The sequence below is a fragment of the Mus caroli genome, chromosome 1 (genome assembly GCF_900094665.2).
Source record: "Mus caroli chromosome 1, CAROLI_EIJ_v1.1, whole genome shotgun sequence".
In the NCBI taxonomy this organism is placed as follows: domain Eukaryota; kingdom Metazoa; phylum Chordata; class Mammalia; order Rodentia; family Muridae; genus Mus; species Mus caroli.
Genome location: NC_034570.1, coordinates 115,042,900 through 115,057,631, shown reverse-complemented (window position 1 = coordinate 115,057,631; position 14,732 = coordinate 115,042,900). Strand labels below are relative to the sequence as shown.

General features: G+C 40.0%; 1 pseudogene; it reads left to right on the top strand.

Annotated features, from left to right (window-relative positions):
• Positions 1-5,439: 5,439 nt before the first annotated feature.
• LOC110295990 lies at positions 5,440-6,271 on the top strand (annotated as a pseudogene).
• The last annotated feature ends 8,461 nt before the right edge of the window (positions 6,272-14,732 follow it).

The window sequence follows — 14,732 nt, the reverse complement described above, 5'->3', positions numbered from 1 at the left end:
ATCATTGTTCATGCCAATTTGAGCAGGTTTACAAACTGTTAGCTAACCATTGTAAATAAGAACAAAAAGGTGAAGAATTTGTCACACATTGAGGACAATGTTCATCAGGGCTGTTACATATTCCTGCTTTAGCCAGGAAAAGAGTCTAGGTGGAGTTGCCAAGCAGAGGAAGTTTCCTGGGACATTTTTAGGACTTTCATCGAGTCTATAGTTAGTTGACAGTTATATGGAGATGTTCATCAACAATTGTGCTTCACTGTGTTGTCAGTCTAACAAAGAATTCTCACTGGCTGCATTAAAATGAGTACATGTCTTGTGATGCACTGCTAGATCCCATGATACCTTTCTTTCATGGAATGGTGAGGGTTGGAGGTGAAATGAGGAAAGGGGATAAAATTTGAAATGTAAATAAAGAAAATATATAATAAAAAAGAAAAAGATAAATAAATAAATAAATAAATAAGTCCTTACTTGTAGGGCTCCAAACAGATGTTCCATACTTTGCTACCCATTTATAAAGTTTTAAAAACTTTAAATATGCTGTCTAATTTATGATTGGTTGGTTTTCATTTTTTAGAATCTAATACCCAAGGGCACATAACACCCTCAATACATGTTTGGGACATGAATGAAGACATCTAGGCTGTTCTGTGCTGTTCCAGCCACTATCCTTTGTTAGAATAAAGGAAAAAAAAATCAATACTTGAGCTTTCTTTTTTTTTAACTTTTAATATTTTTATTACGTATTTTCCTCAATTACATTTCCAATGCTATCCCAAAAGTCCCCCATACCCTCCCCCCTACTTCCCTCCCCACCCATTCCCATTTTTTGGCCCTGGCGTTCCCCTGTACTGGGGCATATAAAGTTTGCATGTCCAATGGGCCTCTCTTATTAGTGATGGCCGACTAGGCCATCTTTTGATACATATGCAGCTAGAGTCAAGAGCTCCGGGGTACTGGTTAGTTCATAATGTTATTCCACCTATAGGGTTGCAGATCCCTTTAGCTCCTTGGGTACTTTCTCTAGCTCCTCCATTGGGAGCCCTGTGATCCATCCAATAGCTGACTGTGAGCATCCACTTCTGTTTTTGCTAGACCCCGGCATTGTCTCACAAGAGACAGCTATATCTGGGTCCTTTCAGCAAAATCTTGCTAGTGTATGCAATGGTGTCAGCGTTTGGGAGCTGATTCTGGGATAGATCCCTGGATATGGCAGTCTCTAGATGGTCCATCCTTTCGTCACAGCTCCAAACTTTGTCTCTGTAACTCCTTCCATGGGTGTTTTGTTCCTATCAGAGCTAAGAAACCAATGTTCAAAGATATTTCAACGAACCTCCCATGATAATTAAAATATTCTGTCATTGGGCATTATACACTGACAACACAGATGTTTTTGTTTTGCTAGGCACATCTCTGCTTAAAGTTCTAACCATAGAGATGTAGAACAAAATAATTGCTCTCATAGAACACTTTTTGGGATTCTGACCTGACATCCTGATACAGATCTTCTAGATTTGAGTGTAACTGCCCTCCATAATTTTTTGTCGGGCATGTGGGACCTTGTTACAAGATAGGCATGAGAAATGATAAGATTGAATGACCTAAAATTTCAGGAATCCAGAACGGAGAATGGCAGGAGTGGAGCCATTCTCTGTCTACCACAACCTGCTCTCGAACACAAAACCAAGACACCCCACTGAGGACCATGGCAGTCACTAATGTAGCATAAAAACCTTGAGTTCTCTATGCTAATGATGTATCTAGATATATCCTGGGCATTCAGCTTCCCTTCCTGTGCACTCCTTCCTGCAAAGGCCTTTTAATCCCTGGTTCACCCTGAGTAAGGTGTCTCATTCACATCTGCCATCAAATACAGAAGTATGAACAAGCAAGGATCATCTCTTCATTAAAGATTGTCACCCAGAGGCTGTCTTTCCTCCAGACTCCCTGGACCCTTGACACTCTGGAGCAGAATGAGTTCCACCCCTTTCCAAGGCTCTGAGTTCCCCTTCCTGTCTGGAAAACGAATATCCTAAAGGGAAGCATGAACCTGGGACCCCTGTTCCTGATTTGCAGGGATATGCTGGCAGGGCTTGGATACACAGGAGACTGGGAGGGACAGCATTCCTTCCAGACCTCACTGTTTTCCCTTATGGGAAAACAGACTGTAGATCACCCATTACTGATTGTGCCTTACTTTCTTCCTGTAGCAGGTGAGGATAAGATTTGGACACCCCAGTGGAGAAGCAGGGTGCAGGACAGAAATTTATTAGTAAAGTATGACTGTATTTCAGATTCTGTTTTTGGTTTTGTTTTGAGACTGGTTCTCACTATGTTGTCCTTGCTGGCCTTGTTAGACCAGGCAGTCTTAGAACTCACAGATATCTACCTACCTTTCCCACAAAAGTGCTAGGATTAAAGGTGTACACCACCATACCCAGCTGCATTTTACTTTTAACATCACCTACCATCTTATCTCTGTACATGTGAGAATGATAATTATTACTCTTAGGTGTCTTGAAATAATTGAATACTGTTGTTTCAAAATGATGGTGTTAAACCATGGCCTGTCTCCAGCCTCACAAACAAGGACTATGCTAAGAAATATTGTCAAGAGAGAAGAAGGGTTTGACCTGGCATGGTGGGATCTGTTTCTTTTAGCATAAATATTACTGGAAATGACTCTGTGTACTCTGACAGTACCAGCATCTCAAATGGGTAGTCAGTACTATGCACATCAAGCCAATTTTCACTTAATGGTAGAAGAAAGTGACAGGACATCCATGTGTCTGAGTACTGATGCAAGAAAGCTTCATCTTCTCTAGGAAAATGATAAGCACAGATTTTGAATTCTTAATCCTTCTCTGCTACAATGTGAATTCTTAAAAGAGATAGCAAGTAAGATGCTTACATCAGCACTGTGCACACAGCAATACCACACACCTATTGCTGAAGCCAGACTACAGATTTAAGTACCATTCTGTGCTCTTAGCTGATATTCAGTAAGTAACATTGTGTCCAGTCCCATTCTTGTGTTTATTTTAGGAAAAACAAATCAAGACTAGAATTTCTGGACAGAATTCAATGAATATTTTTAGGGAATTTAAAATATGTTTCCATATTTCCTTCCAAGAAAAATAATGCAATACCAACAAAAAGAGATGAAAAGTTTATGTTCACACATTTGCTGCATTGATCTCTGAGGTGTGCTGCCAACATGCTGGTAAGTCTCCTAAAACTACACAGTAGGCACATATGTGAAGCAATATCTCAGATGAAAGTCACCCTCTACTCTCTTGGACATCAGAGTACTAGCTAATAACTTTCTGCAAAGGATATTTAGCTTATTACATTGCCTGTGTATATTTTAATACAGAAATAAAGGACATATTTGATACTCATCCTTAAATAACATTTGATTGCAAGGGAATGAGAGCTCAAGAGAGTAAAAGAGCAAGCATGAGTTCATGCATGTGTGCCAGGGCACATGTGTGGGTTATGAAAGCTGATTCTCTCCTTCCACTGCATGCATGGCACCCCAGGAGTGCATACAGAGAAAAGATTAGATTGTTTATCGTCCTCTCTATACAATATGCTTAACATATTTCCTTGGTCCAGTGGTACATATTCAGGTAGATTGCAGTGCTTTATTATTAAAATAATTTAATATATACACATTCCTATTTCAGGCAGAGATTCATATTACAAGGTCTGCATAATATCTCACTGCATCTCAATGAATTGAATACTATCACGGGATAATAGTATATAAAACTGTCAATTAATTTTCATACCTGATTAGTTACTAAATAGATTGTTTTGCTTCATTTTTACAATATCTGTGGAGGATAAACAGAATTCTAAGCTTTGTTTTTATAGAGTAATGTATTTTGTGCATGTTATGGATAAGGAAAGAGGAATATCACAGCACGCATGTGAAGGTCAGAGGAAAACCTGAACAAATAGGTGCTTTCTTCTTATTTCCCCTGCATGTTCATATGGAATGTCCTTAATGGGTGTAGCCTTGTTGGAGAAACTGTGTCATTGGGGGTGGGTCTTTGTGTTCTCCGAAGTCCAAACCATGCTAGTGGTACTCTCTCTTTCTGCTGCTAGTAGATCCAGCTGTGGAACTCTCAAGCCTCTTCTCTATCCCATGTCTGCCTGTGTGCCACCATACTTCAGAACATGACAATAAGGGACTAAACCTTTAAATTGAAAACCAAATACAATGAAATGTTTTCCTTTATAAGAGTTGCTATGGGCATGGAGTCTCTTCCAAGACATAAAACCCTAAGTAACCTGTACTGTGTGGTTCCAGGATTGTCAGGCTTGGCAGTAGATAAATTTATCTGCTGAGCCATCCCCATGGCCTAGATTTCACATTCTATTCCTAACTCCTTTCTTTTTCACCTAGGGCAGTGTGCAAATTTAACCCCACACTGCCTGTTCTAAAATGGAGAGATAGACTGAACCCAGCTGATGAGGCTTTTTGTGGGTTAACGTGAAATTCTAGACAAACATCTATCTGGTACCCTCATCTCTGCCCCATACCAGTCATATTATTTTGCTATTTTATATCCACTCTGTTGTGTTTCCTTGGATCTTTGGTTCATATTTTCTTTGGGATCATTTTTCTTTGCTTATTGACTTGTAATAGGTAAATCCCTATATTATGTTTCCCTTGTTATGGAAGCATTAGAGCCTTTTCTAATCTGTCACTTGATTTAAATTTGATAGATTTCCTACATGGGAGCTTTTAATGTTCATATAGTTAAATACATTATTTTCTCTTATGGTTTCTGAATTTTAACTAACAGAGTTCTAATACATTTCTCAATGCACACATACAAAACATTTCATCTTAATAATGTTATCTGCTTCTTGGGTTACAATACTAATGCTGATTTATTTAACTAGGTAATCATATACTGGTTAATCCAACTCTTTCTAAATTTAAAAGCCATGCTATCATGTTAAAATTTAACATTTAGGCCTTGGAGACTTGGCTCAGTTGTTACAAGCATGTACTGTTCTTATAGAAGACCTGAGTTCCCAACACCCACATCAGCTGGTTCAAAATCACTTTCAGTTCCAGGGAATCTGATCCCCTCTTCTAGTCTCAAAGTGATGCTGTAACATTTAGTACACACAAAGAAAAATGAGACTTTTTCACTCAGGTTTTATAAAAACTATCCCTATTCAAGCCAAAATGAGAATAAAAGAACTCATACCAAAATATTCATAACTGGACATATAGATTTAAGCAAGTCCACCGTGACTAACCATCCAATCTACAAGTATTGTAGAACTGATAAATGAACCATTAAGAAGCTTGAAATAGAGACTGCTAAGATGGGAAAAGTCTCCTTCAAATGTGGCTGAGTCGTAGACAAACCAAAAGCTGAGCATGAATGTGACACAAAGACTTTATTAAAAGGCATGGCAAAAGGTACATTTCAGACTGACTATACTCTTCTGTTGATTGCTACCAGTGTTGGTGAATTTAAAGCTGGTATTTTCAAGAATGGGCAGACCCATAAGCATTACAGAAGTCTCACAGGCTGGTTGTAAAACAACTAATTGTAGGTGTCAACAGAACATTTTCAGAGAGCCACCCTTACATTCTGAAGATGCACAAATAAATTGTTAGGAAGTCAGCATATACATTAAGAAAATTAGCTACAACCCTGACACAGTAACAATTGTTCCTCGTTCTGGCTGGTATTGTGACATGCTGAAAGCAAGTGCTAATATGTATTGGTTAAAGAGATGGAAACTCATCTGGAAAGATGATGATGTGGTTAGAACCAGACTGCTCAGAGCCATAGGATTGTATCCTACAACTGGCTTGTTAAACTGGGAAATATTTTCTACTGCACCTCCAGCATTTTTATAAAATCGATGGTATTGGTACTGTTCTCATAGGCTGAATGGATACTGGCATTCTCAAACCTGGTATGGTTGTTTCCTCTGCACTAGTCAATGCCATAACAGAGGCAAGTCTGCTGAAATGCACCATGAAGCTTCCAGTAAAGTTCTTTCTGGAGACAACATAGGCTTCAATGTAAAGAATGTATCTTTCAAGATGCTAGACATGGCAACATTGATAAGGCAGCAAAAAAATGCCCCCCCAAGGGAAGGAGATTGTTCCACTGCTCATTCAATTATCCTGATTCATCTAAGTCAAAACAGTGTTGACTCTGCCATTGTATTGGATTATCACATGGCTCATGTAACATGCAAGTTTGAAGAGCTTCGAAAAAAAGATTGATCACTGTTCTGATAGGAGGGTGAAAGATGACCCTAAATTCTTGAATTTTGGTGATGTAAGCACTGTTGATGTGATTTCAGGCAAGCCCATGTATATTGAGAACATCACTTTCTTTGCTCCACTGAGCCTTTTTATGTTTCTGATGTGAGGCAAACACATGCTGTGGGTGTCTTCAAACCTGTGGACAAGAAAGTTGCTAGAGCCTACAGACTCACCAAGTCTGCCCAGAAAACTCAGAATGCTAAATTAATATTATCCTGAACACCTGCTACGCCATTCTTACTCGGTGATGGGAAAATATCTCAGATCCTTTTGCTGACATGGATCATTGAAGTTTAATACTAAAGGACTGGTTAATGATAACAATTTAATATAAAACCTTCAGAAGGTCAGAAGAAAGGTTTTATGGACCTAATTTTTCTTTGCATGTGGCAGTTTTAAGTTGCTAGTTTTCAAAAAAAACAGTACTGTTTAATGGAAACAAGTGGGCCAAATATTCATCATGCAATTTTGCGTCCCATTAAAAAAGTTTAATGAGAAAAATAGTAGAATTCCTTAAAACCTCATGAAGATGTCTTTAGGCCTATGTTTAAGTGGAAATATTGATGCTTCTGTCAACAAATGTTAGTTACTGCTAAACTATAATAGTACTTGCTATTTAGTAGACTAAGTGGTCTTTACTTTTAAAATTAAAGTTTAGTGGTTTTTTGATACAAATTCTTAAAGATTCTTCAAGACACTGTTCACTTGATGGCTAATCTTTATATGTTTATTTTACTCTTCAAATGCATATTTTAACAATAGTTTTATTGATTCTTTTCTTTTCTTTTATTTTCAATTTATTTTTTTCCACTCGATATTCCATTCTCCACCACCCACCCAGCCATCCTCCAACTGTTCCACATCCCACACCTCCTCCTCACCCCAGCCAGTCTCCCTGTGTATGTTCCCAAGCCCCACCTCACATGACCTCTAAACTCCCTAGGGCCTCCAGACTCTTGAGGGTTATGTGCAACATCTCTGAATGAACACAGACCTGGAAGTCCTCTACTGTATGTGTGTTGGGGGCCTCGTATCAGCTGGTGTATGCTGTCTGTTTGGTGGTCCAGTGTTTGAGAGATCTCAGGGGTTCAGATTAATTGAGACTGCTGGTCCTCCTACAGGATCACCCTTCTACTCAGCTTCTTTCAGCCTTTCCTAATTCAACAACAGGGGTCAGAAGCTTCTGTCCATTAGTTGGGTGCAAACATTTGCATCTGACTCTTTCAGCTTCTTGCTGTGGTTTTTTGGAAGTCAGTCATGATTGATCCCTTTTTGTGAGTGCTCCATAGCCTCAGTAATAGTGTCAGGCCTTGGTACTGCCCCTTGAGCTGAATCCCACTTTGGGCCTGTGTTTGGACCTTCTTTTCCTCAGGCTTCTCTCCATTTTCATCCCTGTAGTTCTTTCAGACTGGAACAATTATAGGTCAGAGATGTGACTGTGGCATGGCAACCCCATCACTCACTTGATGCCCTGTTTTCCTGCTTGAGGAGGGCTCTATAAGTTCCCTCTCCCTAATGTTGGTCTCTCCCTTTGAGTCATGGGAGTCTCTCACATCCCAGGTCTATGGTACATTCTGGAGGGTCCCCCCAACCTCCTATTTCCTGAGGTTGCCTGATTCCATTCTTTCTGCTGGCTCTCAGGGCTTCAGTCCTTTTCCCTCACCTATTTCCAGATTAGGTCCCCGCTCTCCCTCCAACCCCCCCTTTTCCAGTACCCATCCCAGGCCTCCCCACTTGTGATAGCTTTCTTCCCCTGCCCAAGTGTGTGACTGAGGCATCCTCACTTGTGTACTTCATCTTGTTGAGCTTTTTGAGTTCTGTGGACTGTATCTTGAGTATTCTGTACAGGTTTGTGTGTGTGTGTGTGTGTGGCCAATATCCACTTACTAATGAGTACATACCATGCATGTCTTTGGAGTCTGAGTTACCTCACTCAGGATGGTATTTTTGAGTTCTATCCATTTGCCTACAAAACTCAGGATGTCCTCATTCATAATAGATGATTAGTATTCCATTGTGTAAATGAACCACATTTTCTATATCCATTCTTATACCATGGGACACCTGGGAATCTTCCTTCTCCTCTATTCCAATTATCCTTACATTTTGTCTTTTCTTTGTGTCCTGAATTTCCCTGGTGATATGGGTTAGGAGTTTTTTATATTTTGAATTTTCACTGAAGCTGTGTCAATCTCTTCTACAGTATCTTCTATACCTGACATTCTCTCTTCTATCTCTTATATTCTGTTGGTAATACTTACATCTGTTGGTAATACCTAACCTCTTTTCTAGGTTTGCCTCCATTTGTTTTGTGTTTGATTGTTTTTATTTTTTTTTTATTTTATTTTTTTATTGTCTCCACTTCTACTTTTAGGTATTGGATCAGTTTATTCAATTCCTTCACCTGTTTACCTGTGTTTTCCTGTATTTCTTTCAGTGAGCTTTTGATATCCTTCTTAAAGGACTCTATTATCTTCATGAGATAGGACTTTAGGACAGATTTCTGATTTTCAGGTGTGATTGTGTATTCATGGCTTGCTCTTGTGGGAGAAATGGGTTCTGATGATTCCCATGTATTTTGGATTCTGTTGCTTATGGTCTTGTGCTTGCCTTTTGACATCTGGATATCCCTGGTGTTTGTTTATCTGGGTAACTGTATGGAGTCTGCCTCTTTTGTCACTGGGTGGCTTCAGGTCACCTGGTAGGCTATACCAGACCACCTGTGGGGCCTTCCAACTGGGGCTTTTCACAGGGGCAGAGAAACAGCTGATCTGTAGCTCTGGCTGCAGTAGATCTTCTGGGAGGCCTTCAGACTATTAGGTCTTCAATAGAGCAGTCAAACTATTGTCTAACTGTGCTGAGTGCAGCTGATCCTGAATAGCTGATATTCACCTGCTGAGTGCAGAGGGTCCTCTACTGCTCAACTGCTCTGAGTGCAGTGGGTCCTCTAGGATGTATCAGCATATGGAATATTCAAGGGAGCAGACCAACTAGGAGTCTACCCAACAGAAAAGACCAGGCAGAAGGTGTGGAAGGGAGAGAAGGAAGGGGCGTGGTAATCAGGAGGGCAAGATTTTGGTGGGTGATGGGTCCTGAGTCCACCAGGCTCCCAGCAGCAGCTCTGGGACTCAGGACAGGACAACAAGGACCAGTTGGAAGGGGTGGAAGCCATGGAAGGAAGTTTTATTTATTCTTTGGGAATTTCACATCGTGCACCCTCTTCTCACTCATTTCCTGATCCTTCCATGTCTGTTCCACACCCTTGTGGCCTCTCCCACAAAATAAAATTAAAAATAAATAGGATTAAAAAGACAAATTTCTGCTATTCATTTCCCTCCTACATGTCCCCCTCCAAGCCATCAGTTGTAGAGTGCTAACTTCAGCATCCTGATCACACTATTTTAGCTTTCTCTTTCATAGGTTCTTGTTTATACTGCTAGTTTCAGGAGTGTGGGGGATGTTGTGAGAGGGGTACATGTTGCAGAAGCCTACTATGTCCTTCTTTCTCAACTGTACATCTGTAGTCATTGATATCATTGCAAAAGTATCATCCTTGCTCCTTACACTCAGCAGGAGCATAGCTCATGGGTTTCTATAATATTTCTGGTGACAGCCCATGGCACAAATACCACCCTTAGCTGTTGAAGGCCCACAGACCCAGAGAAGACCCTCAGAGGCAGTCCAGACTACAGGTATCACCATGGCCTCAGGTGGCAGCATAGGCTACTCAGATCAATATGGTCCCCTGCAGTAGCATGGCCTATGAAATTCAATAGGCCATCAGGCTGTAGTAGAGAACATGAACACCAGCATGGCCATTGGGGGTAACAAAAGCCAAGATCACCAATAAAGACTCAGGCTACAGTAGGCTCTTGGCTTCAGACATGGTCCTTGGTGGCAGCATGGCTCTAGGCATCACTATAGTCTTAGGTAACAGTGCAGGCCACTCACATCAGCCTGGTCCTTAAAACCATCACTTATGTGCATATCTAGTTTCACTTCTCTTCTGCTTTTCTATCTTTCCTATCTCTCCATTGTGCATTTGGTCATCTTAGTGGTACCCATTAAGTGGTACCACTCTGCAAAGCTGCCCATGATTCCACTGTCTGAGCCCCTCTTGCCTGTTTTTTTATATGTATTTAGCCACAAATTACTTTTATCATTTCTCTCCTATAATAAAGTAACTAACAATGACCTCAAGATTATTGCAGGTAGACAGAATTGGTTAGCAGTGAATTCATGATTTTCTTTGTGTGTTCTGAAAACACTTATCAAAATAAATTATTTGCTGACTATGGTGGAGATTCTTGTCACCTCTCATCTATGATTTTTATGGGCAACATATACCTTTGCCTTTACCACTGTCACAGTGGTTTTCAGGTTTCTCAAGTTTGTACTTCTTGTGACATTTCAGTGATTCTTTTATTATTTTGCGGAAATTTAACTCTTTGTCTAATATGAAAGAAATTTATACCTGAAGAGTAGCATGAACTACTACATTTTTATCATTTATTTTTTAAAACATCTATGTTCAATTCTCTATAAAGAATTTCATTAGATCTGTGTGTGTGCATATGTGTGTGTTTATGTGTGTTTATCTGTGTGTGTGTGTGTTTATTCTTTTGGAAGTTGGAGAAGAGTCCTCCAATAGAGGAGTCCTTTCACTCCTTCCATTATGTAGGACCCAGGGGTTGAACTCAGATTACTGAGTTTGGCAGCAAGTATCTTTTCTCAGTTAGCATCTTACCAGCACCTCCCTTTCCTTGAATAGTTTCTATTTCGTGGTTATAAGTGTCATCATCCTGCATATTATTACATGTTGTTTTCTAATGTTTCTCAAAGAATAGTAACTTATTAAATTTCAATGATAATATTTTGCAGTTCAACCAGGTGACCTGCATCTACAGTAGAAGCATACAGCTGATATAACTGTTGCTGCCTGTGTCTCACTATTCCCCTTAGATCAAGATTTGCATCTCAGAGTTTAGAAAATTATATAGATTCTAATATATGGAATGCTGTGTTTTCTCTCAGTAGCAAGCTTACAATTGTTAATGTTCCTCTCTCATTCTTGAGTTTTAAAAGCATACAATGCATCGTTAGTAAAATGGGATTGCTTCTTTCTATTTCAGTGTTGGTAGCAATTATCTCATTTTCCCTTTCTATTGCAGCTTTTAGAACATTGGAAATTGGACAAGTTATGGTAGACCACTTTGCAAGGTTATAGATTTAAATTTAATTTTAGTGATGCTCATGTTTTCCTATTTTTAAAAAGACAGGTTTGGGGCTGAAAAGATGGTTCAGCATGGATCATATCTACTATTCTTCAAGAGGACCAGAGTGCAGTTCCACGCATCCATATTTAATGGATCATAAGTCTCTATAACTCTAACTTCAGAGAATTCATTGTCGGTGATCTCTGCAGGTGTGTATGTATGTGTGTGTGTGTTTGTGTGTATGTGATCATGCATGTGTGCACACATAGAAACTAAATAATAAATTAAATCTTTAGAAACATACAACTGACTTCCTAAACAGTTTCCATTTATCATTAATTTTTATAATCTAAATTTTTATTTGATGTATAAATTATATTAGTTATATCTAATGATAACTTCATTAGGTTTCTGAATTTATATTTATGTGTCCCATTAATGGATTTCCTTACATTCAATTCAGCCTCTCTCATTTTTTTCTGGAATATAATTTTGATGCTTATAGCATGGTTTTATCTTAATATTAATTGTTATTCAATATATTACGAGATTAAATTTGTTAACATTTGTTGATATGATTTTTTTAATTTAAATTGTTTTATTTATTTACATTCCAAACGTTGCCCCTACTCCTAGTTCTTCTTCCAAGTGTTCTTCACCCTATCCTCCTACATCTTTGCCTCTGAGAGTGTGCTTCCCTACCCACCAATGCACCCCACCCTCACCTCCCATTCCCCTCATGCAACTATTCCCACCTCACCCACTCCTGCATACCCCTTCCTGGAGCATCAAGTTTTTACAGGATTGTGTGTATCCCACCCCCTGAGAACAGACAAGGCAGTCTTCCACTATGTGCTCTGGGATCACTGACTAGCTCCCGTGTGCTCTTTTCTTGGTGGCTTATTGTCTCAGGGCTCTGGGTTAGTTAATACTGTTGGTCTTTCTGTAGGATTACTATATGCTTCAGTTCCTTCAGTCTATCACCTAATTCTTCCTCATTAGTCCCTGCCCTTAGTTCAATGGTTGACTGTAAATATGTACATATGTCTCAGTCAGCTGCTGGTAAAGACTCTCAGAGGACAACCACACAAGTTTCTGCATGCCTGTAAGCACAACAAAGCATCAGTAACAATGTCTAGGTTTGGTGCCAACCTATGCGATAGATCCCAAGTTGGGCTGGTCATTGGATGGTGTTTCCTTCAATTTTTGCTCCATTTTCATCCCTGCATTTCTTTTAGGCAGGAACAATTCTGGGTCAAAAATTTTGAAGGTAGGTTGTTGACCCCATTCTTCCACTGAGAGCCGTGTCTATCTATTGGAGGTGATCACTTCAAGTTCCATCTTTTCACTGTTGGGTATTTTGGCTAAGATTTTCCCTATTGAGTCCTGGGAGCCTTTTTCATCCCAGATCTCTGGGACTTTCTAGAGGTTCCCCCTGACCCCCACCCCAACAAGTGCATATTTCTATTTATTCTCCTGGTCCTCTAGGCTTCTTTCCTGTCTCACCTCCATACATGATATCTTGCCTCCCGTTTCCCCTCCTGCTCCCCTTTCCTACCCAGATTCTTCCTCCCTCTGTCTCCTATGATTATTTGTTACCCCTCCTGAGTGGGATTGAAGCATCCATATTTGGGCCTTCCCTCTTGTTCAACTTCTTAGGGTCTGTGGGTTGTATCCTGGATATTCTGTATTTTTGGTTAATCTCCATCCACTTATTAGTGAATATATACCATGCATGTCTTTTGGGGTCTGAGTCTTAGGATGATATTTTCTAGTTCCATCCATTTGCTTGCAAAATTCATGATGCCCTCGTTTTTAATAGCTGAATAGAAAATTAATATTTTCTGTATCGATTCTTCAGTTGAGGGACATCTGCATTGTTTCCAGTTTCTGGTTATTATGAATAAGTCTAGAGCACTTGTCCTTGTGGAATAGTGGGGTATCTTTTACCTTCCCTGTGTACCATGTTTCAGAGTATGAGGCAATGCCCTCTTGAGGGCCCCAGTATTAGTACAGAGAGGCCAGAAAGCCTGTTTGGTATAAGCAACTTGTGATGTTATTTTTGCAATTATTCTTATTATTTATTATTTTCTTTATCTATTTATTGTTTCTTTTCTTTCTTTCTTTCTTCTTTAATGAAACCAATATTTAGTGAACTGGCAAGATCTAGTAGGAGCCCGCTTGATATCTGGAAGTTAGATGCTATCAATAATATTATAGTGAAGGCTGTTCATGAATTCAAGAGAAATGTATGTTATAGTCACTCACTCTAGGTAGAAATGAAAGTAACCTAGAGCCACAGGCAGAGATGAGTAATTCTGCAGCTGTTCACCCAGTCTTAGTCTCAATTCAGTATAATAAAAATAGGATATTTTTGTTATAAAATTGAGCATGGAATAATATACAGATATTTCCCAGAAAGTTAGCAATGGTTTCCTTGTGTTAAGGGACAATGGTGGCAGCTCCATAGGAATTCTCTATACAGGTTGGGTGAGGATGATTTTGTAGACAGACAAATTGAGTCCAAATATTATAAATACACCCTTCTGCCCAGTCCTCGCTGCTGGCGCAGACTCCTAGTTGATCTGCTCCTGTGAAGACACCATATACTAATCCATCCTAGAGGACCCGCAGCACTCAGATTAGTTGGTAAGAACCCCCTTCCTGTCTCCTGAGTCCCAGAGCTGCTGCTGGGAACCTGGTGGGCTCATGGCCAAAAACCCATCAAAATACCTACCCTCCCAAAAACCATTCCCCTACCATCCTTTCATCTCTTCCTCTGGGGCTTTGCTGATGGGCAGACTCCTAGTTGGTCTGCTCCTATGAAGATATCATATCCCAATATATCCTAGAGAACCCATTTTACTCAGAAGATTTAGACCCACTGCACTCAGAGAAGTTGAACAATTGAGCAGTTGAGGACTCTCTGAACTCAGAGCAGTTGAGGATCTGCTGCACTCTGAATAGTTGAAGACAAACTGCACTCAGCACAGTTAGACAACAGCTTGATTGCTCTACTGAAGACACAACAGTCTGAAGGCCTCCCAGGAGATCTCCTACAGCCAGAGCAACAGATCAACAGCTCTTGAGCCCCTGTGAAGGGTCCCCAGTTGGAAGGCCCCACAGGTCGTCTGATACAGCCAAACTGCAGGCCTACCAGGAGTCCTGAAGCAACCCAGTGACAGAAGAGGCAGAATCCAGAC